At 38.3% G+C, this 27,821-nt stretch overlaps 1 long non-coding RNA gene across 1 annotated transcript in view; it reads left to right on the forward strand.

Annotated features, from left to right (window-relative positions):
* LOC114080869 (uncharacterized) overlaps nucleotides 1–23,349 on the forward strand; it is a 37,977-nt gene extending 14,628 nt beyond the window's left edge. Inside the window, exons 2-4 of the long non-coding RNA XR_003580672.2 lie at nucleotides 761–978; nucleotides 22,469–22,624; nucleotides 23,212–23,349. This is a non-coding gene — a long non-coding RNA (uncharacterized lncRNA). The remainder of the gene's footprint in view (nucleotides 1–760; nucleotides 979–22,468; nucleotides 22,625–23,211) is intronic.
* Nucleotides 23,350–27,821: the final 4,472 nt, after the last annotated feature.

The following is a 27,821-nucleotide window of genomic DNA, read 5'->3' on the forward strand; positions in this document are numbered from 1 at the left end:
AAGAGGTCATTTGGAGTCCAAGTGGCCTGAAATCTTCTGGGCCTCCTGGAAAAAACTGTGGTGAGAACTTTGGGACTGGTGGTGATACCTAGTATGATTGGCAGACTTCCAGTGCTCCCTAATTCCTGGTACTTAGCCCTTTCGTACATTCTCCTTCCTATGTGTCTTACCAGCTTCTCAAGCATAGAGTACAGCAAAAGAAATGAGATGTAGGGTTGTGGCTGTGGCTCAGTGGCAGAGCACTTACCTAGCATGTGTGAGGTACTGGGTTTGATCCTTAGCACCGTATACAAAAATAAATAAAATAAAAGTATGCTGTCCATCTATACCTACAAAAAAAAAAAAAAAAGAAATGGGATGCAACTTTCGCGATTCAGTCACAAAAGACTGTGATTTCTACCTCTCTAGGAAGCCCCTTTCTTCTTTTTAATTGTGGGTTACAATTGTATATAATAGGAGAATACTTTGTTACATATGTGTACATGCATGCACATAGCATAGTTCGGTCAGTTTCTTTCCCTAGTACTTTCCTGTCCCTCCTTGTCTCCCCCCCAATCCCTTTCCTTTACTCTACTGGAATCCCTTCTGTTTTCATGAGACTCCCCCCATATAATTTTTTTCCTTTTTCTCTCTCTAGCTTCCACGTATAAGAAAAAACATGACCCTTGACTTTCTGAGTCTGGCTTATTTTGCTTCCTGAAATGCTTTCAAATTCCATCCATTTTCTAGCAAATGACAAAATTTTTGTTCTTCTTTTTAGATGGATAAAATTCCATTGTCGGAATCTCTCTCTCTCACTGCCACTGTCTCATCCCCTTTCTTGCCTTCTTGACCTGTGTGCTTGGATGAAGCTGGCTGCCATGTTGGAGAGACCAGAGTGGCACAGAGCCAAGGTGACTTCCTGTTCACCATACAACAAAGACCCGTTACTCTTAGCCCACCAACTTGTGAGGAACTGAGTCCTGTTAACAGCCACAGGTGAGTCTGGAACTGCAACCAGCCTGCCCCTGTTGGACTTTCAGTTGATTGGAGCCCTGGTTGTCATCTTGTTTTCTGTCCTGGGAGAAGTTCTGAAATAGAGGACTGAGTGTCTGAATGCCCGATCCCTCAAAAACATGGGACAAAAACATACTATATTAGTGTGTTGTCCTTATCTGCTAAGTTTGGGGGCGATTTTCACTGTAGCACTAGATAACTAAAATGCTAGGTCAATGAAATTTATAGTCTTAAAGACTGCTCGAAAACTCCAGGGTTTTGGATACTCCTAATGATTGTACTTACGCAGTATCAGAGCATTCAGAATCCAAGGTAGCGGTGATGGTTGGTCTCTGAGGGACACAAGCTATGTTGGTTAAGGTCTCCAATGCAGTGTCTGGCAAGAGCTTTAGAGAAGAATGCTAGAATTAAGGGATCCAGGATTTCTTTGGGAATCCTAATGAGGTAGAGGTCATTGCTGGGAGAAAAATCTCTCTCCTTGGTAAACAGGAGCAGAAAGTATTAAGTGTGGGGAGAGAAAGAGAGAGAAGGAAGTTCACATCTTTATTAATTGGCAAATTTGGTTTTAGACTAGGGCTACCATATGCTCAGGAGATGAACTACAAAGAAAGATGAAAACAGCAGAGAGAGGTACTATGGAAACATCAAATGATGAAGGATTCCACCAAGCACCCAGAAGAAATGAGATACCAGTGCCAACAGAGCAGGAAAATCATACTTCAGTAGAACAAATAGAAATGTAAATGAATAATGCTCAATGTGAAAATTTTAAAAGACGTGGACAAAGACAAAAGAAAAAAACACAAAATCCCATTATCCAGAGAGAACCATTGTTAATACATTTAAAAAGATTTCTCTTCTTCAATGCATATTTTTATATATAGTTTATATTTTTATAGTACATGCAATTTCACTTTAATTAAAATTTAAGTTATGAAATAATTCAAACACAAAAAATAAGTTGTCACCAAGTATAACAGTCTAGATTGTTTGATGCAGATCCCTCTTCATCCCATGCAATACCATCAGCTTAGACAACAAAGACTTTTGTTTTTTTCTATCACATAAAATCCATCTGTAGGTTGTCCATCCAGAGCTGGTTTGGCATTTCTGCAGTATCATCATTATAAACACAACTTTCAGTTCTTTGTTCTGCCATCTTGGGTTGTCTTTGTGTTTCCAAGATGGTTGTTGGAGCTCCAGAAATCAGATCCACATGGTATATCATAGGAATGACTTACTCTTTAAAAAGACTTAGAGGAAGTTTTAGGCAACACTCTCTACCACATCTTATTGGCTCAAATTTAGTCATATGTTCACATGTCATTGCAGAGTGATAGGAAATGAAATCTTTTATTCAAGATGATGATGTTCCCAGCTAAAAAAGATTCTTTGCCATGCTGTGGAATCACCAGCCAGATTTAACATATGAAATCACTTGGTTAATGTTGGTCTCTTTAAAACAATTTAAATTAAGAAATGAAAAACTAAAGATATAGGTAGATTCCACTTTCACTGGATGTAGGAAGTTGAAAAGTACCATTTTCAACTTAATAAGAAAATCCAGATAAACCATAATTGTAACTTTTCTTGAAGTCATCAGAGCCTTGGGGATGGAGGGTAACTAAGATGCCTATAATCCAAGGAAAGATAGGCCTACTAAGGAGAAAGGACATAGATATGGCTCCCCTTGTGTTAGTCACAGGAGGGAGAAACACTGGATACCATATTAGTAGGTGAAAGATGTCAACTAAATTTTCATATATATATATATATATATATATATATATATATATATATATATATATGAAAACTTCATATATACATATTATAAAATTTAGTTGACTATTCTATACACACTGTGCACCATCTAATAAAAATCACTATATATATATATATACAATTCCTTTATTTTTATGTGGTACTGAGCTACAACCCTAGCCCTCAACTAAATTTTTAATGAATAAGGGCAACTGTTGACTTTATAGAAATCTGAGCTCTCCAAGACACAAGGGGAATTAATCTAATCCTCTCATGCAAATTATAATGCAAACAAAAAAAAGTACATGTATAAAGACATGAATTGGCGTGAACATACGTGAACATACTTTATATAAAAGATACGAAAAATTATGCTCTATATGTGTAATAAGAATTGTAATGCATTCTGCTGTTGTGTATTTAAAAAAATAAAATCAAGAAAAGAGCAGGGGTTTTTTTAAAAGTAAAGAATTTACAACCCTAAAAAAAAAAAAAAAGAATACAAGGGGAGTTCACATTCATTAGCGGTTTATTCTGCATGGACCCCTGTTGGGTGCTCACAAGAAAGACTGTGGTGACGAGGGAGACCTGAAGGAATTTCTCTTGGTGACCAAGACTTGCAGGAGGTAGGAGACCTTATCCCTTAGGATTTCCTTCCTGTGGAACAAAAGCAACTAGCAATGGAAGGAAAGCAGTAAACTGAGAGGCAGCACTAAAGGGAAGACCCTTTGTGGCTGGCAGAAGGGGGAAAAATACCCATCCTCTTTGCTTCAGGGAAATAATTATAAGCACAAATTCTATATTAGTGGCCTTTTGCTGGGAGGAAAAGGTCAGGAAACTAACTCCTGCGTAAGAACTTCTAGAGAGAATAGCCAGAGTTGACTGCCACGAGGAATAAGGGCAGGCTCACAAAGAAAGTCAGACCTCTGAGGCCCTGGCACATGGGGCTTGCCAGGACAACAGAGTCCCTCTCTCCACAACAGAGAATGCCCTCTTCCGTCCCCACCCCATGACAGCAGCTTACCACTGTGGAAGAGACAGGGCGTGGAAGGAAATCCTGTGTGATGCAGAAAGCTAAGTGCAGCACAGAAACACTGATAAAAGCCCTCCAGCATCCGCCCCCGCCCAAGCACAAGGTTACAGTAGAGGAATTTGAATTTACTGGTAACTATAGCAACAACAAAACTCAAACCCTCAGTTCCTGACTAGACCCATTCAATCTCATACACTGATGACCTAATAAGAGAAGACCTGTGCCCATTTCTAGCATAAATACTATTTATATCAGTTTACTATTCTATACACACTGTACACCATCCAATAAAAAATTACAATATATATACATAAGAAAAAAATTGTTAAAAAATGAACAAAATCAAACTACCCAGATGTTGGGACTATCAGGGAATTTAAAATGACTGTATTGATAAGTTGAAGGTTCTAGTGGAAAAATTTTAGATAACATGCATGAACTGATAGGGGATTTCAGTAGAGAAATGGAAGATATTGGAATCAAATGGAATTGCTAGAAATGAAAAGCGAGGTAACAGAGATGAAGAATTAACAGATCAGGAAAACTTAAATTACTGAGGAAAGAATAAATGAACTTGAGAAAGAGCATTAGAAATGACCCAACCCCCAAAACACAAAGAATTAACAGAAAAGAAAAAACCTGAGAGCACCCAAAAGCTATAGAACAGTATCAAATGGTCCAAAATACATGTAATGGGAATTACAGAAGGGAAAGAGAAAAACTGAGGTCAAAGATATACACAATTACTCCTCTCTCCATTTTTCTTTCTTTTCTTTTTTTCCAAAGTAAGCATTTATCCTGAAGTTAGTGAGTATAACTTCTGGGAATTTAAAATGACTGTGGCCTTTTGCTGGGAGGGAAAGTTCAGGAAACTAATTCCTGCGTAAGACCTTCTAGAGAGAATAGCCAGAGTTTGACTGACACGAGGAACAAGGGCAGGCTCACAAAGAAAGGGAGGGAAAGGTCAGGAAACTAACTCCCGTATAATTTCTATTCTGTTTTAATATACCTAAATTCACAGATATTATGAATAAGTGTTTAGCTTTAGATCTGAATATCTGAAATAATGTATTGGTATTGTTTTTGTCTTTAAATGTATATACATGGCAGTCTATTACCTTTTTTTGCTTTTACTTTATAAATTAAAAGTTAAAATTCATTGATTTTTTTAAACTGGTGCATTGTTTCCCATTACATAGTTTAATAATTTCCAAAATTATGGAAAAAATTGGTTTACCATTATAAACAGTGCTGCAATAAACATTTATAGGTGGTATCTTGTGAATCTGTGAGTTTCACACTCTATTCCTCAGTGCATAATTCTGAGTTGAGGAAAACAGTTTTAAACATTACTAAGTATTGCCAAATTGTTCATTAAAGTGGTTGAACTGATTTATACCTCAACAAGAGGTAAATAATAATTTCTTATAATAATCCCCTATCAGTTCATGCATGTTATCTAACATTTTGTGTACATTTTGTATTATCAGACTCTTGCCAAGTTATGGATGTAAAATTAAATTTTGTCATTGTCTTAATTTGCATTTCCCTAAATATCTTTTCATATGTTAATTGGTTGCTTTTGTTTGTTTCTGTTTTAAATTGGTTATTTCTGTTTGTATAAATTCCCGGATCATAGTCTTTCTCCATGTGTAGCAGGGTTGTTTAGTCATTTTCTTATTATTCTGTAAGATTTCTTTTCTTAGTTGATTCATCTTTGTGGATTATGTGCTTATCCGTAACTGGTTATTTTTGTTATGGGCTTTTTTTTAAAGGCAGAGATTATAATTTTAATTTGCTAAAATTTAATAATTGTTCCCCTTATGGTTTGTATTTTTTTGTGCCTTATGCAGTACTTTCCTACTATACCATTATAAAATTACATTCTCTTATATTTCCTTTTTTTTCTCTAGTAATGGGGACTGAACTGAGGAGTATTTTACCACTGAGCTTTATTCACATGCCTGGCCCTCTTTATTTTTCATTTTGAGTCCAGGTCTTGCTAAGTTGTGAAGGCTGGCCTCAAACTTGCCATCCTCCTTGCCTCAGCCTCCAGAGTTACTGGGATTACAGGGGTGCACCACCATGCTTGACGATTGTCTTATACTTTCTTCTAAAAGTGCTAGAAATATTGATTTTATATTTGCAATTTGGGATATGTGAAGTAGGGCCTAATTTGACATTTTTTTTCATGAAGCCAATGTCCCAGTACCATTTAGATTGTGTTTTCTTTCCCCACTTAGAGTTCCAGTTGCCATTTATATGAGGCTAGATCCGTTTCCAGGATTCTTCTGTTTGGTATCTCTTCAATTTTTTTTTTCAATTAACATTATTTCATGGGAATATGTGAGGAAATTTAATGGCTGCTTGTCCGGCTACTGAGACTGCAGCTGTAAGAACCAGAAGTTGGGGGAGTGTGGATTCCCAAGGAGCATCCCGGGTCCAGACTCCAGGTTCAGGGGCTACTCCCAAAGACTCAGAGTCATCCTTCTCACTGGTAATGGCTGAGTTATGGGGCTAGAGATGTGTGATTATGTGACTTTGGGGAAAAGAAAAAAGAAACCTGAGCCTGTCCAGTCCCATATTACTGTTTCTGAAGTTTATCTGAATTCCTGAAGTTTTCACTAGAGAACAGACTATTAAAAATAAAACTTTATGATAGAGGAAACAACATACTCATGTACCAGAGTATGGGAATAGCACTGCCTTTCCATATCAAAGTGTCTCAGTTTGGATAATAAATTTGATGAGCATCATCTTGATGAGAAAATGAAGTTCCTAGAAGTGAAGCAACTTTTGTTTTTAAACTTTTTTTTATTAGTTACAACTAGATAATGGCAACAAGCTTCCCCATCTGTTCCCCCTAGGAAATACATCCAAATGTAAAAATACCCCCAAATGGTTTTCTCATTAAGTGTGATGTGAATTCGAGGTCTCATAAAACACCTGGGAAACTGCAATTAATAGTTAATTGGCTTTAAGACACACAATGGGGTAACTGCATACTTGAAGACAAAGTTAAATTAAACACTAGGGATGAAGAAATTTAAAAAAAAATCAAATACTGTAGGTGGTGTCACAGGGGTCAGAGCTCAATCCTGTTTTAGTCAGCTTTTTCATGGCTTTGACTAAAAGACCCAACCAGCCCAACTTTAGAGGAGGAAAAGTTTATTTAGGGGCTCACGGTTTCAGAGGTCTTAGTCCATAGAAGGCTGGCTCCATTCTTCAGGGCTCCGGTGAAGCAGGAGCAACATGGCAGAAGAGTAGGGCAGAGGGAAGCAGCTCACATGGTGATCAGGAAGCAGAGAGAGAAACTCCACTGGCCAGATATGTACCCCCAAGCCACGCCCCAATTCTCACCTCCAGCCACACTCTAGTACTTCGGTTACCAATCAGTTAGTCCCTACCAGGGGACTAATTCACTGATTGGGTTAAGACTTTTACAACCGGACCATTTCACCTCTGAATCTTCTTGCATTGCCTCACACATTAGCTTTTGGGGGACACCACATCTAAACCATAACAAATCCTGTGACTAGATTGTTCTTCTCATGCTGCTTCTTTTTACAATCTATATTATAAGGCTCTGGCATATTGCTGGAATGAGCTGATGTTTACCTCCTCCCTACTAAAATGTATCAAATGCTGGATAAACATATATATGTACCATATTATTTCTTATGAAGAACAAAAATATTAATCAGCCATGAAGGAATAAGATAATGAATCTAACTGCATTAAGATCTCTGTCAAAAGACACCATTCAGGATTGAAAATAGGCAAAAATTGCCTACATCTAATTGACTAATGAGTTGCATCTAGAGCTCCTATAAATCAATAAAAAAATTCAATATAAAAAATTGACAAAAGACTTGAACAGGCAATAAAGAAGCCAGACATTTTGTGTTTCTCTCTCTCTCTCTCTCTCTCTCTCTCTCTCTCTCTCTCTCTCTTCCAATTAATTATGGGTGAATCTAGAATGGTATACAGATGTTGAACATAATATTTGTTTTTGTTTTCTGTTGCTGTAACAAAATACTGGAGACTGGATAATTTATAAAGAAAAGAGGTTTATGATTCTAGAGGCTAGGAAATCTGAGAGCATGGTGCTGATATCAGGTAAGGATCTTTCTGCTGCATCATAACATGGAAGAAGGCATCACATGGCAAGAAAGAGCAGAAGTGCTCATTGAGATCTCTTTTCTTTTTCTTAAAAAGCCACTAATGCCATGATGGGGGCACCACCATCATGATCTCATCTACTCCTAATGACCCCTCAAAGACCATACTTCTAAATACCATCATCTTACAAATTTGGGGTTTAAATTTTCAACACTTGAAATTTTAGGGGACACATTCTCAATGCATTTCCTATAGCATGACTTTTTCAACTTATTAAAAAAAATTCAAAACAAATCATCAGGGAAAATAAAAAATATAGCCAAATTTGAATAAAAAAAATGAAAATCACCAGGTGGGAGAAATGAAGGAAGTGCTCCCAGGGAGAACAGGAGGTGTGCCAGCCAATGCTCCGGTGACTTAGGCACATATTGACTTTGATATGGGTCTTAGGAACTTTGGCATGGGTGGGGGTTGGGGGAGGGTTGAATTCCCTTCCAGGAACATGAGGCAAATGACACAAAGCAACAGAATTGAGTCTCCTCCATGTAAGCAGATTTCAGGAGAAGACTGCTTTCTCCACAAGAAGAGATTAGAAAAATTTCCTATTTCACCCAGGAGGGAGCGAGGACACTTGTCTCTGATGTTCTTGGTAGAGAAAACTCTTCTTTGAAAAGTTGAAAGCTCATTCCTATGCCACATGTGAGTGTTGACTCCAAAGGTTCTGTAACTGCACCATAGATAGAAATGGTTCCAGACCAATGAACTCTCCAGAGTATTCATCAGAAACAAATTCAAAACCATTTTGCAGGGACACTTTAATAATCCACGGGGCATAAGATTTTCATTAGGTATTAGCTTACGATAAAAAATAACAACCCAAGTAGGAAATCACTATAAGGGTCAATCAATAAGCACAACATAAGGAAGGATTAGCATCTTAATGACTTGAAATTATATGATAATCTGAAAGAGATGATAACATCATAGTATTTAGAACAACTCAATAGGTTTTAGAAAAAGAAAAAAAAAAAAAAACAGACCACAATAAAAAAGAGAACCCTAGGAAAAAAGAAGACGCATACAAAGGAAATAAGAAAATTAAAATATGAATAATTAATAATCATCATTGAAATATCTAAAAAACGTCTTTAGATGGGTTAAATAGCATATTAAATACAATTGCAGAAATAGTGAACTGGCAGATCGTTCTGAGGAAATTATCCAGAATGTCCCATAGAAAGTTTATGTGATAGGAAAAAAAGTGAGAGAGTGAGATATTAGAGAAGAATAATCACAGGAGATGGAGCAATGCATGTGCAATGGAAGTTCCAGATGAAAGAAAAAAAAAGAAACTGGGAAAAGCAATATTCAAAAAGATAATGGCTAGGACTTTCCCCCAAAGAGATAAAAGACGTGTCTAACTGCATGTGAAAATGATGTTCTTTTCAGTTTTAGCTGAGGTCAAGATCAAGAATGATAAGTGGCAAATTGTGACCCAGATGTTAAATTTACTCTCTTGGCCACAAATGCAGAACATGCTAATAGATGGCAAAACTGGTCTGACGATAGGAGTCAATCACTTACTCTTTTCTTTAAAAAAAAACTTTTGTAGTTGTAGATGGACAGAATGCCTTTATTTTATTTGCTTATTTTTATGTGGTGCTGAGGATCGAACCCCGTGCCTCCGTATGCTAGGCAAATGCTCTGCCACTGAGCTACAGCCCCAGCCCCAGCCACCTACTCTTGACCTATATAAGAGCTTGAAGGTGAAAAGACTCACGCTAAGGACTTTTTAGGGGAGAGTTAATGATGTGCTACTTAAGACTGTCATGGAGGAGGAGTAGGAGGGGGCTGTCCCCTCATATCAGGTTAAAAAAAAAAAAGTGACCTCAGTGATGTGTCTCCGGAAGGTGAAGGTTCCAGGGAAGCAGTACAACTCATGCCAGAAAAGCTCAAAACCAAGAGGCCATGGTTGGAGCTGCTATTGCCCAGCAGCAGGATGATAAGCGGTAGCTGCACTCTGGGGACAGAGCTGCATTCCACTTTTGGTGGGCACAGATGTCTGCTTTCTGAGCTGTGGAAAGGAAATTTTGAACTTGAATAAATTTATAGTTTTGGCATTATGTTGAACTAGCCCCAAATTAGGTAATTATCTGTGATTTCATGCAGGAATAGGTAGAGAGCTGCAGAGAAAGTTTGAAGGGATTGGGAGAATAAAGTTAGTTTTTTTCTTATATTCTTTTGAGTCTAGCTAAATGAGAACACTAGGGAAATATGCATCTTCAGATTGGAGGATGACAAAAATTTACATTTAAGATAGACTAAATTAACATTTTACACATTTAGTAAAATCAAAAAGAAAATCTTTTAACTCCCTCAGAATATTGCATCGCTTCAAATGAGATATTCCAAGGGCACCACATTACCTATGTAATATTCCAGGCAAGAATGTACAATCTGAGTCTAATGAAGAAATATTCAATAAATTCCAAGTGAGGAATATTTCATTTTAAAAGGAGGAAGCTGTAATAAAACTATCAATGTCATAAAAAACAAAGTAAGTTTAGGTAAGTAGTTCAGAGTTACAAAGGCTAAAGACAGATGACAGCTAAATCAATGCCTGAGACTAGTGGATTGTAGGCTTGGAGACCAGGGAGAAGGATATGGTAAAGGACATAAATTGAATCAATTGAAAAAGATCAGAATAAGAATGAAAGATTAAATGAAAATGTATCATTATTAAATTTACTGAAGCTGATAATTTTCCTAAGGGTTGCATAAAGAATATTTATACTTTTAAGTGTACAATGAAGCATTTAAGAGTAAGTCAAATGACTTATCTTCAAATGGTTCAAAGCAAAATATTGTGTGTGTGTGTGTGTGTGTGTGTAGAAAGCAAAAGATGAAGCAGATGGGGAAAAGTTTAATATTAATAAATATGGGTCAAAGGCATATGAGTATTCTTTATACTATTTTGCAAATTTTCTGTAAATATGAAATGATGTTCAAAGTTTCAAGATTAAAAAACAAATAAAAAAGGAATCAGGGAGACAGATGCAGAGGAAAACTTCAGTGGGACGATTTCTCACTAGTAACAATAGAAGTCAAGAGAATTATATTTTAAAACTGCTCAGGAATGCAACTTTTAGTTCAGTAATTTCATCTTAAGTAAATTATCATTCAGAAATGGAAGAGAAAATAAAAACATTAGAAAAATAGAAACACTTAGACAGTGATGAAACAATCAGTCACAGTTTCTTGATGAAAGAACTACTAGGGGATGCGCTTCAAGAAGAAGGAAACTCGGTACAGAATAAAGGAGTGGGATGTAAGAGACAAAGTTGTGCAAAGCAGTTAGTAAGCATTTAAGCAAATCTAAATAAATCTTGAGTGAAAATAAGTTTCAAACCATCACATTTGGGGAGTTGAGGATTTTGCTCAGTGGTAGAACATATGTCTAGCATGTGACACCTTGAGTTCTGTCTCCAGCAGTATTAAAAAAAAATTGCGGGGATGTGTGTGCAGTTAAAGGTGAAACTAAAAATTCAGGAAAACAATAAAATGGAGGTAGGAGAAGATAATCCAGAGTTAAAACATCCTAATATTTTCTGCAAGTAAACCATGCACATTAAAATATTCAGATAATGAATTAAAAGAAAAAATATAATCTGTAACTTCCTTAAAGGCTAGAGGAAATGGAAATAGAGGAAATAAAAAAAGCATGATATGCACCCACCCCTTCCCAAAAAAGGGCAGAAAAGGAAAAGCATAAATGAAACAACACAATAACAACGGAGGAAACACATTGAAATACACTAAAAATCACAGGAAATGTAAATGTTCATACAATGGAAAACCACATGGATGTTGGGGAAAAAACCCCCACCTAATCAGATCTGTATTTTCACAGACAAATATCAGGTCTATGTCAACATAAACAAACATCAGAAACATTGGACTGTGTATATAAAATAAGGTGCAAAAGGATCTATACCACATGGGGCCCCTGAATAAATTTAAAATGGCATAAAACAACATAATATATTGTTTATGGCTATAAGTAAGTATTTGTGGCAGAATTATTGGTGGAACAATGCACACCAACTTGATGGTAGTGATGATCACTGTGGGAGGGAAAGATGGGGGTAATTATAATTTAGCTGCCTTTTCCCCTTAAATAACAATAACAAAATAAACAACTCTTGAAACAACCATGACCAAAAGGTATTATGTTACTTCTGAGTTGTGAGTCTATGGGTGCCTGTCATATTAATTTCTTGGCGTCTCTGTGTATTGAAAGCATTTAATAATTAAACATTAAACCTCTATTGTTTATATTTTCTACTCTTGCTTCCCAGGGACATGGAGATATTCAGTCTTGCTCTCTGGGGTGCTGGTCAGGAAGGATGCTGGTTATTTGGAGTCATGCTGTGCCCAGCTGAGCCCTGACAACAGCCTGCACAGGCTCCATGGCCCAATGGCTTTCAGTTTAGCTCGGGGGATGCATCTCCCGGAGATAGGAGGGCAGGACGAGGAGCCCAGGGAATTCTTCCCAGCCCTCTACTTGTTTTGGCATTGTGTATCTGGCTGTTTGTAGTGCAAGTCTCACCATGTAGCTCCTCCTCCAGAGTTTGTGCTATTGCTAACTCTACTAACAGTGCTTACAGCTCTTGTCTCAAGTAGGCCCTGGAAGCTGTGGGTAATAGCTTCTAGTCTCTGGACTCCTTATTGTATCCCATTTATTTCCTCACCTATGATGGAAGCTCTCAGCAGTCCCTTCATAGAGCCTTTGCAGTTTGATCATCTGAATGACACAAGAAGACACAGTGTAAAAGAAAAAAAAATAATAAATTTATAGAACTCCTTTGCTGTGGATGAAAAGTCTCCCTGGGTGATTTGCTCCAAGTTCAAGGCCTTCTTGAATAAAAAAAAAAAAAAAAAAAAACCTGTCTTGAGTGCATGTGGTTGACAGCTTCTTGATAAAAGGGATCTGGTCACACATACAGGAAGGTCTCCTTTCCTAAGACCTCAAAGACCTCATGCCCCAAAGATTTTATGATACCTTGAATAATAACAATTGTGCTTTATGACTTATATTTTCATTTATTCAATTAATTTTGTTATCTGCATCAAAAACAGCACTGTGCTGGGTGTGGTGGTTCACATCTGTAATCCCAGTGACTTGGGAGGCTGAGGCAGGAGGATTTAAGTTTGAGGCCAGTTTCAGCAACTCAGTGAGGTCCTCAGCAACTTAGTGAGATCCTGTCTCAAAAAAAAACAAAAAAAAAAAAAAACCAAAAAAAAAAAAAAAAACAAAAAAAAAACGGGGAGGGGGGTGGGTGGGTGAGAAGGGCTATGGCTTGGGGAATTTTACCCTGGGTTCAATCCTCAGTACCAAACAAAACATCCCCACAAACAAGCAAACAACAATGAAACAAGCAAAACAGTGCCAACACATGAGGATACACTGTTGAAGAAAAAAAAAAAAGTCCTTGTGTTGGAGCTTATACTAGATGGAGAAGTGTGTAAATCTATGATTAAGAAACCTGGTAAAAGCAGGGGAGGTGAAAGTCAAGCATGCTGTGGAGTATGCAAGTGAGTATCCAGCCCAGCTTTCTGTGTACCATCAGAGATATTTTCTCAAAGGAAAGAACATGTAATCTGAGACCCGAAGAATAAAACTAGTTAGCCACAGGAAGGAGAATGGGTGAGTGGGAGGGAACAGCTTTATTTTTAAGGTATTCTAGGCTGAGAGAGAAAACAGCTGGGGCAAAGACCAGTAGGGATAAAAATAATTTGGGAAATTGTAAATATATCTGTTGAGTTGATAGGAGGAAGAGGAGGAGGAGGAGGAAGAGGAGGAGGAGGAGGAGGAGGAGGAGGAAGAGGAGGAGGAGGAGGAGTGAGAGAGACATAAGAGGCAACAGAAGAAGAAGAATCATATCACAAAAAGCCTTATAAATGAGATTAAGGGTACAGGTGAGGTCAGTGAAGAACCATTCAGTCCTTTTTAAAGTAGATAGCATGTAACATGCTTAATAATACTCGTGTTTTAGAAAGATTGCCCTGTCCATAGGGGAAGAATGAACGGGAGCTTGGTCAGAACAGAGGGGGCTTTATTAGGGCGTCTCGTGTGTCCCAGGCCGAGATGGGTTGGACTGGAGTGGAGATGGTAGGGATGGAGAGAGAGAAGTGGCCAAAGTGCAAAGTGTGGTCTCCTTATTTGATGTCAGCTGGACTGGGAGCTCTATTCTGTGTTCATCTCTGTGTCTTCAGCACCACGGAGGTGCTCAGGGAATAAATGTTTTGAGTAGTGAATTTCAGTGACATGGTGTTTTTGTGACAGTGGTTGCCTTCATGACTTTCCAGACCTATCTTTGTTAGGACAATTCAGTAAGATTGTGAAATCGATGTGTAGGCTTAGTTCGCCTGCACACCAAGGTGCCGGATGCTTTATTTAACAGGGTGTATTCAAACTCTGGGTCTGTCTCAGTTCTCTTCTGCCATCTGCTGGGACGAGCATTTCATAACATCCCAAAGCTGGATAACCAATAGAGACAAAGCCAAGCTTATAGGCTTTGTGAAAGACAGAGGGGACAATACCCTGGACAGATTTACCAGTGTGACATCCGTGTCACCTCCCATTTGCAGCTCATCTTTAGTGTTTTCCAAAGATGAAAATCTACTTCTGTTTTTTAGTACAAACTTTTAAAAAAAGTTTTTATTAGTACATTATAGTTATACGTAATAGTGGAGTTCACGTTGACACAATCACTCATGCTTGGAATGTAATTTGCTTCATTGCAGTCCCCAGTGCTTCCTCTTTCCCTCCCCTCCTCCCTCGCTGTGATCCCCTTTTTGTTCTCTACTGGTTATTTATTTATTAATTATTATTATTAAAAATATTTTTAGTTGTAGTCGGACACAATACCTTTATTTATTTATTTATTTTCATGTGGTACTGAGGATTGAACCCAGGGCCTCACATGTGCTAGGTAAGCACTCTACCACTGAGACCCAGCGCCAGCCCCTATTTATTTATTTTTAATTGGTAACACACACACACACACATTTCACTGTAGTATATCATCATATACAAACATGGCACAATTTTATCAATTTATTCCACATTTCTTCCTTTTTGGGTTCCTTCTCCCACCCCCCTCAATCCAATCCCTTTCTTCTACTCCACTGATCTCCCCTATATTTTCAGTGGATCTGCTTCCCCCGTTTTCTCCTTACTTTGCTTCTGCATATGAGAGAAAACATTCAATCCTTGACTTTCTGAGTTTTATACAGACTATCTTAAGCATGACATTGTCTTTGGAGTTTTTGCAACAACCCTGTGTATAATAACAACCATTATTATGCTACCTTTTTTTTTTTTTAATAAGGAGACAGAAATCCAGAGATTTAAACAAAAAGCTAACTCTGAATAATAATTCAGTGGCCAAGCCAGGTCTGAAGACTCCTTGACACTTTTTCCATAAAACATCTCAAAAAAAAAAAAAAAACACAACACAAACAAAAAATCAAGGCGACTTCCAGTGGACTAAGATAAGCCCACCCTAGACCTGGGGAGAGAGGCAAAGCCATCGGCCCAGCTTACTGGCTGCTTTTCTTGCTTCGTCTCCTTCCCCATTTATCGTTGCATTCCGCTGTGTCCACTGTTTAAGCCTTCTCATTCCATGAACAGCTGATGGTATTGTCCTTCCCCCCCATTGTGTACATACAGGACATTTATTCTCACTCCTCTGCTTTCCACCTCTACTTACCTCTTCCCCAATCCTGATTGGCATCAGCTACATCTTAGCTTTTACACAGGGAGGTTTGATTTCATTAAGATTTTTGTGACAGGGCTTTTGGACACTTTTGCTGCTTTCTATTCCATCATGTTCCCATGGGAGAAACTGAGAAAGGAGTCTTTTAGAGCAAACCCACAAGTTCCCATGAACTAGCATTGTGTGTTTCTCTTCCAGGCAACCGAAAGCTCTCAGATTAATATACCCTTGGACTTGTCAAAGCTCCTGGGGCCCAAATCGTGAGAAACAGGAGAGGATTCAATCTAAGGAGGCGATTTCTTTGCATTGAGTTATGCTGGGTTATTAATGGGGGTAGTAGATAACAGAATGTCTCCTCTCTGACAATTCTTTCTACTGACACAGACATTTGTGCTGGTAGCAGATGGATAGGTCACACCAACTGAATGGAACAACTGTACTTTACAAAGCTCCATCTTAATTAGTAAAGATAAACCCAGTTGGGCATTGTGCCCAGGAATTCAGTGTGACATTTAGTAGTAAGAAGAATACAGTCTTTGACATCAATTTTAACCAGGCAGGATGAATGACTGGAGGTGAAAATGGATAGATACCTTGTAAGGGTTGTGCTAGAAACTGAAGTTCTGATTGCTGTGCCTGGGGTTCAAAATTTCATAGGTCCCTTCTGTCCCCTCTACACCTGCATGGGTCAGAGAATGTAATGAAGGACCCCTCCCTTCCCTTCTGAGGAGATTGGCTTCTTTTATTTTACCTATGTTCTCTGGAATCATAAAAAGAATATGGATTTGGAAGGAGACAGTTTTAGGTCTGAACAGCAGACTCAACATACTTTACAATATCTTGGCAAGTATTAATGCGAGCAAATTCCTAGATTTCTGATCTTCAGTTTCCACAAATAATGAAAATAAATACACACCTTATAGATTTGGCTGCAAACAGTAAAGGAAGATAACATATGCAGAGCACCTCTTATGCCTGAATTAGAGGGAACATAACAAAAAGACAAAAGCTGCCTTTGTCTTTATTATTCACTGGCTTGAGATACACATTCACCTTAATATTTAACAGCTCATTCCATATTCCATACCATTGATAATTAGAATGTGATTTTTCTTTTCATGCTATTCTCTCTTCTGTTAAAATGCCAAAGTCCCTTCCCTCCAGGGATACTCTTTGATTTCTGGATATTTTCACCTCCAAAAGGGAAAACTACGATGTCCAGGATTTTTGGCTGTTATTACCAATTCTACCACATGATGGCGTGGTTGAAACAGGCAATCTTGCCACAGGGCGCCATCTTCCTGGTCCAATGCCCAATAGATCTCAGGGAACTAGATTGGCACCTCGGTGGAATGCAGCAGCTGCTGTATCTCATCAGTTTAGATAACTTCTATTTATTTATTTTTATTTCTACATTTAAAAAACAATTTTTTTTAGTTGTTGATAGACCTTTATTTTACTTATTTATAAGTGGTGCTGAGAATCGAACCCAGTGCCTCACACATGCCAGACAAGTGTGCTACTGCTGAGCCCCAGCCCCAGTCCTTATTTCTACATTTTTGTAATTGGTACATTATAGTTGTACACGTTGATGGGATTTGTTGATGCATGTTGGTACATGCACACAATATAACAATATAATTTGGCCAACATCGAACCCCAGCACTTCACCCCTTCCTTTCTATATACCACCCTCTGATCCATTTCTTCTACTGATCTCACTTTGATTTTCATGTGATTCCCCACTCCCCATCTTTCTTTTCCTTTTTTCTCTGTAGCTTCCTCATGTAAGTGAAGAAAACATAAACTTCTGAATTTGGCCTTTGACTTTCTGAGTTTGGCTTATTTTGCTTAACAAAATGGTCTCAAGTTCCATCTATTTCTCCTACAAATGACATAATTTCATTTTTCTTTATGGGTGAATGAAACTCCATTGTGTATATAAACCACATTTTCATCATCCACTCATCTGTTGATGGATACCTATGCGGGTTCCATAATTTGGCTATTGTGAATTGTGCAGTTATAAACATTAGTATCACTATAATATAATGACTTTAATTCTTTAGGTGAAATACTGAGGGGTGGTATAGCTGGGTCATATGGTTTTTCCATGCCTAGTCTCTTGAAGAACTTCCATACTGATTTCCATAGTAGTTGTACTAATTTATAATCCTACCAACAGTGTAAAAGTGTTCCTTTTTTCTCCACATCCTTTCTAGCATTTATTTTTATTTGTATTCTTGATGACTGCCATTCTGACTGGTGTGAGATGAAATTTCTGCCTAGTTTTGATTTGTAGTTCCTTAAATGCTAATGATGTTGAACAGTTTTTTTATACATTTGTTTACCATTCATATTTCTTCTTTTGGGAATTGTCTGCTTAATTCATTTGCCCATTTATTAATTGGGTCATTTCATTTTTTGGTGCAAAGTTTTTTGAGTTCTTTATATATTCTACGTATTAATCCTCTGTCAGAAGAGTAGCTAGCAAAGATTTTTCTCCCATTCTGTATGTTCTCTCTTCACATTCCTAATTATTTCCTTTGCTATAAGAAGCTTTTTAATTTGACACAATCCATTTATTAACTCTTGGCATTATTTCCTGAGCTTTGGGGGTCCTATAGAGAGAGTTGTTGCTTGTGCCTGTATGTTGGAATGTTTACCTTACATTTTCTTCTAGGAGTTAAAAAGTTTCTGATCTAATTCCTAGGTCTTTGCTCTATTTTGAGTTGATTTTTGTGCAGGGTGAGATATAAAGGTTTGTCTTATTCTTTTTTAAAATTTATTTATTTATTCTAATTTGTTATACATGGCAGCAGAATGCATTTCAATTCATAGTACACTTATGGAGCACAATTTTTCATATCTCTGGTTGTACGCAAAGTAGAATCACACCATTCGTGTCTTCATACATGTACCTAGGGTAGTGATGTGCATTTCATTCCGCCATGTTTTGTCTCATTCTTGTACATATGGATAACCAGTTTTCCAAGGACCATTTGTTAAAAAGGCTGTCTTTTCTCCAGTGTATGTTTTTGGTAACCTTGTCAAGGATCAGATGACAGTAGATGGGTGAATTTGTCTCTCCATGCCTTTTATTTTATACCATGGGTCTATCTGTCTGTTTTTATGCCAGTATTATGCAGTTTTTGTTACTATAGATCTGTAGTGTAATTTGAAGTCAGGGATTGTGATGTTTCCAGTGTTGCTTTTTTTGGTTTAAAATGGCTTTGGTTAATCTGGTTTTTTTTTTTATTCTTCCAGATGAATGTTAGGACTGTTTTTCTAGTTCTGTGAAGAATGCCATTGGTATTAGATCACTTCCACTCAATCACTTCTTGTAATGGAGACGAAGCTGTGAGATCATTGTATAGAGGAGAGATCCTCACCCAACGCTCCCTGCCCATGGATGAGGTCTATTTAATCCTCTCCCTTGTTTAATCACTTTGATCTTTTAGTTGACATATCCAGAGTTTCATGAGAGATGGCTTCTTTGCATGTGGACAGCTGTCACCATGTTCAAGTAATTAGTGTTCTTCTTCCTGGCAGTACTGACAGGCAGATTCTTGCCATAAAGAGGCCCTCTCAGGAGAGTCAGCTCTGATAAAACTTTGGAAAACTTAATGCCTGGTTGGGCACACCTCTGCCCAGATGAGTTCCTTAGAACTAAATGTTTCTGTCCATACTCATGGGACTTGGGCTGGACCCAGGAGGCTGTGAGTGCTAAAGAAATGTTGGAAGTAATAATGTTGTCTACTCTTGTCCATCTCTTAAGCCAGATCTCATGTCTTTAAATGTATTGAGGGTGCTTGCCATGGGGAGGAGGGTGTCCAAGGTAGTTAACTCTAGAAAGCCAATTGCCAAACTTGATTTCATCAGCATCTCATTTTCTCATTTATTTCACATTTTTGTATTGTTTGAATTTAATTCACAGTTATGTGCTGCATAATGATGTGTTGGTCAACAACTGGCTGCATTTACAATTGTGGTGTCATAAGATTGTAATAGAGCTAAAAAACTCCTGTCACTTCATAACATCATAGCCAATATAAATGTTGTAGTGTAATGCATTATTCACGTATTTGCAGTGATGCTGGTGTAAACAAACCTATAGCACTGCCAGTCATATAAAAGCAGAGCACATAAATAATGTACAGCATACATAATTTATGATAATGATAATAAATGACTATGTTACAGATTTATGTATTTACTATACTCCTTTTTGACATTATTTTCAAGTGTACTTCTACTTATTAAAAAAAAAAAAAGGATTTACTAAAAAAGAGCCAGCAGTGGTCTCATATGTTTTATGTTTAATGTGCCTATTGATTACATCAAGAGGCCATATTGAAGCTGGGTGAGGTGGTGCACAGCTTTAATCCCAGTGACTGAGGAAGCCGAGGCAGGAGGATCAAAAGTTTAAGGCCAGTCTTAGCAACTTGGCGAGATCCTGTCTTGGTGGAAAAGAAAAAGCCACATGGAGTGATAATGATTGACCTAGACCAGATGGTTGTGCTTTGTGATGTTTGCACAATGATGAAATCACGTAATGATACGTTTATTTTTTTCATATATTTTTAGTTGTCAATGGACCTTTATTTTATTCATTTATTTATATGGGGGGCTGAGAATCAAACCCAGTGTCTCACACATGCTAGGCAAGTGCTCTACCATTGAGCCCCAGCCCCAGCCCCTGACATATTTCTTTGAATGTGTCCTATCTGTAAATGGAGCACGACTGTGTTGAGCACTGGGCCGGTGATTTTAGTGCCTCTGTGAATCAAAAAGCCCAAAAGGGGTTGAGAACAAAGCTGAAGGTGCTGGCTTGGGAAGACACTGGTTGTTGGATTCTGTGGACCTGATAATTGCCTATCCTTGTACTTCTCTATGGAAAGGAAGGATTCCCTTACATATACATATAAAGTCTACTTTAGCTGCATAGGTTTTTGCTATTATTTGGGCAATGTTAGCTGTTCCAGCAGATTAATTCCACTTCCCAATAGATTAAAACAATACAAATCTCTCTCAGATTCCCCAGCAAGCTGGTTGGGAAGCTCTTGATGTGGCTTTTCAGAGCCTAGGCTCCTTCTATCTTGTGACTCTGACATCTGCCAGGTCCCGAGTTGTTTTTACGCATCTGATGGGTTGAGAAGAGGGATTGTGTTTCTTAATCACTGGCTTAGAGAGACACCACCATCATATCATTTCCTAGAGTGACACCATCATCACACCACAGAACTAGTTCTGCCTAGAAACGGAATGGAGATACAGTTCCTGTTGGGCAGCCTCTTCTTGAAAACAACAATACACTATGGAGGAGGATCACTCTTCTATGATAATGAGACAACCATTTTATTTTATTTAAAATTTTTTATTTGTTCTTTTTAGTTATACATGACAATAGTATGTATTTTGACATATTATACATACATGGAATATAACTTCCCATTTTTGTGGTTGTGAATGATGTGGAGTCACACTGGTTGTGTATTCATATAAACACATAGGAAATGTATGTCTGATTCATTCTGTCATTCCCATTTCCATCACCCTTCCCTTCCCCCGACTCCTTCCTGTCCAATCTGGTGAATCTCCCCCACTTACCCCCGCCCATGTGTCTATTGTGAGTCAGCACCTGCATATCAGAGAGAACATTAGGTCTTTGGTTTTTTGAGTTGGCTTATTTCACTTAGCATGATAGCTCCAGTTCCATCCATTTATGGGCAAATGCCATAATTTCATTCTTCTTTATGGCTGAGTAATATTTCATTATATATATATATATATATATATATATATATATATATATATATATATATATATATATATATATCACATTTTCTTTATCCATTCATCTGTTGAAGGGCACCTAGATAGGTTCCATATAGCTTAGCTATTGTGAATTGAGCTGTTATAAACATTGTTGTGGCTGTGTCACTATAGTGTGTTGACTTTAAGTCCTCTTTAGTCAACCATTTAAAAAGGTATACTCACTCAAATGACTTTGGATCTTGGAAAACTTCAACATTTAATCTCATCGAGTCACTTTCCATAGGGATGCAGGCACATTAATGTTTATAGCAACAGAATTCACAACAGTCAAGATATGGAATAAACCTAGGTTCCTGTCAACAGATGAATTAATCTAAAACAATGTGGTATATTTACACAATGGAGTACTACTCAGCCATAAAGAAGAATGACATTATGGCATTTTCTGGCAAATAGATGGAACTGGAGACTATCACGCTAAGTGAAATAAGCCAGACCCAGAATTTCAAAGGTTAAATGTTTTCTCTGATATGCAGAAGCTAGTCCAAACTAAGAAAACAAAAACAACAAACAAACAAAAAACCCAAACAAAACAAACAAAACCAGAAAGACAGAAAAGAGGGGGATTCCATCAAAATAGAAGAGAGATCTATGGAATAGAGGAAAGGGATTTAGGGAGAAGGAGGAGGGACAGGATAGGAGAAGAAGAGTAGAATAGATCTGATCTCACTTTCCTATGTACATGGATGAATATACCACAGTGCTCTCACCATCCTGCACATCCACAAGGCACTAATTAAAACAACAACAACTATAAGTAAACAGTAAAAGTGGGAAGAGGATAGGGAGAGGAAAGAGAGGAGGGAAAGGGGAAGTGCTGGAGATTGAATTAGAGCAAATTATACTCCATGCTTTTATAATTATGTCAAAATGAATCCTAATGTTTTATATATAAAACTAAAAAGAACTAATTAAAAATGTCATTTTCCAACTCTAGCAATGGAAACTGCAAGAAAGAGAGATCATTTGGAGTCACTCAGAGGGAAAGTTGGGATTCCGATTTGCCACCACGAAGCTTCCTCCTTGTTCTGCACAAGCCATCAATGTACAGAGTGTGGAAGTCCATCTATTAGTCAGGAAGAGCTTTTGAAAGGTACAATTCCTGCAAGCATTGTAATAATGCAAATATAATATGTGTTTCCAAATATTATTAATATAATTTAACACCTTTTTGTGTAAGAAGTAGCTATACCTCTAGTAAATTGCTGGTGGAATTTTTAATTGTCTTAGCCATTTGGAGAAGAAACTAGCATTATATCTTAAAGTTGAAGGTGCTGGCATCCTCTGACCCAGCAACTCCATTAGTGTCATCAATAAGGATTTATTTCCAATCAGCAAACCCAGAAAAACCAAATTGTGCAAACATTGGCATATATAAGTGGCTCCCAGTGGTTTCGTTTTTCAATCAGATGATATTTGAAAAGCCTGAAAAATTGATCAAGTTCATATGAAAGAAAAAAAAAAAAATCGATTCTGGAATACTGCTGTTGGTAGCTGAGCACGCACATCGACAGCAAATGTTGAAATGGTGGAGACCATGCTGTATGCCTCAGAGATTCTCAGGGCAAGTTTTTTTTTGAGAGTCAGCCTTTGGGATTACAATAGTGGCATACATAGTAAATTTTCTTTTTCCTTTTTATTTTAATTTTTTTGCAGCGCTGGGTATTAATTTTTTTGCAGGGCCTCGTGCGTGGGAGACAAGCACTCTACCACTAAGCTACCCACCAGCCCAGTATTCTCGTCTATAATCACGTATCTGAGGACTTCCCCTCTTCAGAATATGCTGGAAATATAAAATGTATACAAAATAAAATAGGCCTTTGAGCAACAGACACATGTCACAGATGTCAAGAGCTAAAGCTCCTGAGTTTCACCGTGAGGCTTCCTCACACACTGTCACTGTGAGCTTATTGAGTTTTGTTTTGTGTTTTTCCCTAATAAGCTTGGCTAGCTGTTTCCTCTTGTAAGCTGGTCTAGAAGTAGTAATCCAGAAATGTGTGTATGTGTATGTGTTCACCCTGAACGATCGTTCTTGATGGGGGGTGAGTTTGCCCCTCGATGCAGGGACATTTGGCGATGTCTGGAGGCCTCTTTGGCTTGACTGAATAGGAATCGAGAGTTGCTACTGGCATCTCGGAGGAAGAGGACAGGCTTGCTGATAAATGCACAGGAAGGTCCCCTTACCAGAACTAAGAATTATCTACCCCCAAACTGGGCTGGCAAGGACACCAGTGAGGTATGTGTGTGGTAATTTACAAATTAACAGTGGAGTAGAGGAAGAAACATGAAAAAAAAAAAAAACCAAAAAGACGCAGGCACTTAAAAAAATAAAATTCACAAAAGCATGTTAGTGTTGCACCTTTTAGCATGGAGGCAAAGAACTCTATGCATGCCAATAACCTCTAGACTATCGCTGTATTTGGGCATTGAGTCATAATAGCTGTTCCAATAATGTTAATATATTCAGCTTAATAAAACAGGTGGGGGATGTTTATTACCTGCAGCTAAGCAGGGACTGTGGATGGTAAAGAATGGCATCCAAGATAAACAGACATCTCTACACTCTGCCTGGAGCTAAGGGACTGTTTGCTACCAGTGTATTAGAGGCAGAATTTATGTAGGAAAGTACCTGTATTAAGGAGTCTCCATTCTGCTGCTGTGTGACCTTGGATGGTCTTAAATCTTTTGTTTCTGCAGGGAATTATAATGCCTTCTATGCTTAGTGTTACAAAGACTAAGTAAAAATATTTTTAAACTGTCTGATACATATAAAAAACTCAATAATGATAGCTCTTATTACTATAGTAAATACATAATAAGTAATTTCTAATAATAAAATGTGTTTTATACTTAGAATATATCTATATAAAAACACAAAATAATGAATAAACCTCAGTTCTTTAAAATTTGATGCTCTGACATCTAGACATTCTGATATTTTGGTACTTGACAAATAAGTAGTAACTGGCTTAATCTCAATGGCTTGACTTCTGGTGATGGTCTCCCTCGCCCAATGCACAGTCAGCTGGGGGGAAGTTTCTGGAACATCATCAAAGGGGGAAAGAATCTCTAAATCAGACAGTCCTCAGGGATTGGGGAAAGGCTAAATATAAATAAATAAACTTGACACGGAACAATGGGTTGCGTTACTTTATTTTGTTGAACTTCCTTTACCCAATAGCAATTCAAGGCTTGCCTAGCCTGGCTCCTACAGTCTGGGAGGGCAAGGCAGCCCCACAGGAAGTGCACACTGTCCTGTCCCTTCTAACAGAAAAAAACCAACATTGGTGGAGCAGTCATGCATGTAGGGCATGCGCACAGGTACCCATGACCAGCTCTCCTTCAACTCCAAGCCTCTTACCGCTTCATCTTCAGACAGCACTGAGCGAGTATCCCAACTTCGGTGCTTGCTAACTAGATGCAGTTCAATAACAACTCACATCTTGTAGAGAAGCAAGTTATTTTATCTCTAAGCTCAGATTCCTCCCCTATATAATAGGGGTAGTAATAGTTTCTATTTCACAGGGTCATTGTGAAATAGAAAACATATTATTAAATAAAAATTAAATGCTTGCATTCAATAACTAATAGATATTAGCTGTGAGTTGTTATATATAGGAGCTTAAATGCTAGTCATTCTTTTTATTATTAATTAGAATGGCTTTGGATGAAGATCTTATTGATTATCATCATGATAATTTTGGTCCTAGGTGGCAAGATCTTCAGGATGATTCATCTATTGGACTTACAGTAGTTTTAAATTAGTTCTTGAAAGTTAAATAAATAAATATGGGCTGAGGATGTAGATCATTGGTAGAATACTTGCCTAGCACGTGTGAGGCCCTGGGTTTGATCCCTATGCACTGAAAAAGAAAATAAAGTTGAGTAAATTTTGCTTTTAATAAGAAATGAGAAAATGTTTCCTTTAAAACAAAATACAAACAATATCATTTTTCATACAGTAACAGTTTGGATAGGGAACATTATCAAATAGAAGAAATTGCTGTAGAAGTGACAAGCTCACTGTTTAAATCCTTTTATAGTTTTACACTGGCAAAAGGAATATGTTTTGTTATATCCCACACGTCATTTAGAATATTCTGGGCTCTTAGTTTTTTTTTTCTTCTATATTATTCTCTGTTTTAGAAGATGTGAACAGCAAGGGTGCTCATTGGCTTAAGCCTGATATCCTTGGTGCAATCCTCTCTGTTCCTATAATGCATGATTTTTGAGGTCTGCATATATAAAAGCCAGAACTTGTCTCAATTGGGACAAACTTTGATTTTTTTGGCTACCTGAGCAGATAAAGATGAGACAGCAGGAAAAACAGAGTTGTAGGTAGTAATGATTCCTTGCTTTAGGGCTTAGACCTGGGCCATCTTCTCTTTTAATACTGACTTGCTGAGGGATTTCATTCTGTCTGCTGAGTTTATTTCACTATTTCAGCCTTTTGTTCCGTGACTGTCCCAAACTGGCTACAAATTGGAGGGTTCCTCCACCCTTCAGGTTCAATAATTTGCTAGAACAACTCACAGAACTCAGGGAAACACCATATTGTACCATTGCAGTTTACTAAGAAAGACACAAACCAGGACCAGCCAAATGAAGAGATGCAAAGCATGAGGTCTGAGGATTTCCCAAACGTGAGGCTTCTGCATCCTCAGTCCACATCTAACGCTGCCTCTTCACTTGGGCTTGCTGATGTCCAATGGATGACAGGAATGAGATGAAGAGGCTCGGCACTTCTGTTTTCATATTACATCTACCCCTTTGGTGCCTTAACTTTTGGGTCTGATTCTACCTGACTTTGCATGTAGACATGTTGGTGGCCCGTGGGAACTGGTATGTTTTCTTCCACCCCCATTCTTGTGCTTTTTCAGCAACAGTAGCAGCCCAAGCACCTGAAAGTCTATCAGAAGGCCCAGACAGAGCCTCAGGCCAGGATGTTTGCACAGGATGATGGTATCAGCAGCAAGAGTAGCCTAGCAATTCCTGGGAAAAGTTGACCATGACTGCCCAGTGGTATGAATCTCATGCAGAAAGAAACTTCTTTTGGAACCGTGCCCCTGGCTGGTGGAAAACTACAGGACTTTAGCTCACCCCTAGCACATCAATAAATGCTTACAGGTCTCTTTGTTTTGGGAGCGCCCTGGTCCTTTGATCAGCACTCTCTCCCTTCCCTGAAGCCCCAGTTGTAGTCTTGCCCATATGTTCCCACTCACTTGACTGGATTTTGTTCCTTCCATCACCCAGTCAGAAGTCCGTCTCCACTATGGGGACCCTGGTACTAGAGGCTGATGCCTCAACTGAAGAGAGTCTGGCGGAAGATGGTGTCCTCAACCTTTGACATGGGACTGAACTCCAGGTACCAGGATTGCATTGCGCCAACCTACTTGTTAAGGCTTCAGACTGAGAAGTCATCCATCATTTCTTCCTTCTGCTCCCCCACCACAACCAATCTACCCCAAAGCCCCGTAGTTTCTACCTCCAAAACGTAGCCCAAACCCATCCACTTCTCCCCATCTCTGCTGCCACCACCCCAGCCCGAGCCATTGACCTTTCTCACCTGAACAATTGTGTGGCCACTTCTTTGGTCTTCCTCCCTCCACTTATGCCCCTTGGAGCCACTGTTGATTCTCCACTCAGAGATCAGGCTGATCTTTAGAAACATAAATCAGTTAGTGACGTGCCTCTGGAACAAGGCTCCCATAGTTATCTCCAAGACTTGGAATAAAATTCGGATTTCTTTCTAAGGCATGCAAGGTTGGGCACAGACTTACTCCTGTTTGTCTAACCTCAATTCCCCTTACTTCCTGTGATCAGACACACTGGCTTTGATCCTTTAACACAGGGATAGCCAACCTGAAAATTAAACTCACCTGGAGAACTTAAAAACTAGCACAGGAATGAGGCTCGGGTATCTGTAGTTTAAAAAGCTCCCCAGGTGAATCTAATGGGCAGCCAAGGCTGAGACTCAGAGTGTTAACACTGCAAGCTCTATGCTCTGGGCCTTTGTTCTTCCTGTCCTCTCTGGAATGCTGTTCCCAAATCTCAAAATTGCAGGGTCTCAGTTCAGACATCACCTCTTCTGAATGTCCTGACATTCCTATTGAAAGTGTTCAGCCTTCCCCCTGCCTTTATAATACTTACGTTGGTCTGTAAGTTTCTTATTTATTTAAGTTGACTTGTTTGGGTTTTCCCCAGTAGAATGTAGTAACACGGGGCTAGGGACCTCGTTTATTGCTGTATCCTCAGTGCCCAGCATAAAGATTGGCATACACAGTTGCTCA

This window comes from Marmota flaviventris, chromosome 2 (assembly GCF_047511675.1).
Source record: "Marmota flaviventris isolate mMarFla1 chromosome 2, mMarFla1.hap1, whole genome shotgun sequence".
Classification (NCBI taxonomy): Eukaryota; Metazoa; Chordata; class Mammalia; order Rodentia; family Sciuridae; genus Marmota; species Marmota flaviventris.